The sequence below is a fragment of the Silene latifolia genome, chromosome 3 (assembly GCF_048544455.1).
Source record: "Silene latifolia isolate original U9 population chromosome 3, ASM4854445v1, whole genome shotgun sequence".
NCBI classification, from domain to species: Eukaryota; Viridiplantae; Streptophyta; class Magnoliopsida; order Caryophyllales; family Caryophyllaceae; genus Silene; species Silene latifolia.
Window position 1 is genome coordinate 59,503,492 of NC_133528.1, and position 1,856 is coordinate 59,505,347.

A 1,856-nucleotide genomic window follows, 5' to 3' on the forward strand; every position below is an offset into this window, starting at 1 on the left:
CATGTTGTTTAATATTTTGCATGTCTAGAAGATCACAAGGTAACTTGTTACCCTTTGATCACGAAATTGAAAGGACTTTGACCAACAATAGAAGACTTGCTAGAGGTACTTTGAGAGGTATTGGTGAGGTTGTAGATATTCAACCAAATACTATTGAGTTCGTCAACCCTTTTGCAAAAGAAGGTGAGGAGAACCCAACACAAAATCCAACACAAAATCAACCCACAATGCCTAAATTTTCATCACATTCCGTACCAACCGAGGAGAACCTACCCAATGGTACTCCCACACCACAACACTTAACCGGAAATTTTATTGCCAAATCTGCATTTATCCAATTAGTCGAAAGAAGCCAATTTGGGGGGATACCTAGTGAAGACTCTCACTCTCACATGGAGACTTTTTGCGACTATTGTGATGCGATTTCACAAACCGGTGTAACTCAAGACCAAATTCGATGGGTCTTATTTCCTTTTTCTCTAATTGACACCGCCAAACAATGGTTGAAGGCCTTGATAAAGCTACTCTCGGAATTGACTCTTGGAAGAAATTGGCTCTAGCTTTCTACAAAAAGTTCTACCCACCGGAAAAGACTAACATGCTAAGAGCTCAAATTACGGGCTTTAAGCAAAGAGATGAAGAATCTTTGTATGAAGCTTGGGAGCGGTTCAAAGGAATTTGTCGCTCATGTCCTCATCATGGACTTAGCGAGTGGTTCTTGGTTCAACAATTTTGGAATGGTCTTTATGAAGACTCAAGGAACATTCTCAACATGGGATCAAATGGTATGTTCACCGAAGTTGATGACAATCAAACTTGGAACAAGATTGAGGAAATGGCGGTCCATAATTCACAATATAGTAGACCTCGCAAGGCTACTAGAGGAGGAAAGCATGAAGTGGACTCTATTACTCAATTGGGTGCTCAACTTAGTGCTCACAATGATACCATCAACTTGAAGTTCGAGAAAGCTATGGCTAGACTTGAAGAAGCCTCAAAATCACCAAAGCATCATGTTAATGCCATGACGGCAACTTTATCAATCCCAAGTGGGATATGTGAGAATTGTGGAACTTTGGGACATGACCAAAGTGAATGTAGGGGAACAAATGAACAAGTGAATGCTTTTCAAGCATACAAGAGTGGTACCCCTTATTCTAATTATTACAATGAAAACACCAAATTCCACCCAAATCTCTCATACAAAAGCCAAAATGTTCAAAACCCTCAACCAACATACACCCCACCTCCCATGAGAAACCAAAATCAAAGACCCTTTTACAACCAAAACCAAGGTTACCAAAACCAAACTCCATACAATCAACAAAATGACCAAGGTTTTGATATTCAAAAAGCGGTCCTCCAAATGCAAAAGAATCAACAAGAGTTTTTCACTCAAATGCAAAAGGATAGTCAAGCAAAGGAAATCACCATCAACAACATCCTAGCCCACACCAAAATGTTGGAAACCCAATTGACTCAACTAGCATCTTCAAGTTCTCAAAGACAAAAGGGGCAATTACCACCTCAAAGTAATCCCCCAAGACATGAAACGGTTAGTGCCATCCACTTGAGGAGTGGTATGAGATATGAAGGACCGAAGAAGCAAGTTGAGGGTGAAGTTATGGAAGCTAGTGACAAAGAAGAGGTTGTGCAAAACTCCAAGGATGGAGAACCAACAAAAGAAGAAGTTTCAAAGAAAAGTGAAGACAAGACCAAGGAGAAGGAACCCATTGTGATTAGACTTCCTTTTCCAAGTCGTCAAGCTAAGCCCAAATTTGATGACCAACTTGGAAAATTTATGGAAATAGTGAAGAATTTGGAAGTCTCGAATCCTTTTAAGGAATTAATCAATC

The 1,856-nt window shown here is 39.9% G+C and overlaps 1 non-coding gene across 1 annotated transcript; it reads right to left on the minus strand.

Moving 5' to 3' along the window:
• Positions 1 to 598: 598 nt before the first annotated feature.
• On the minus strand, positions 599 to 705 carry LOC141650613 (small nucleolar RNA R71). The gene has a single exon (XR_012546635.1). It is a non-coding gene; the product is annotated as a small nucleolar RNA R71 (small nucleolar RNA).
• Between the last annotated feature and the right edge of the window lie 1,151 nt (positions 706 to 1,856).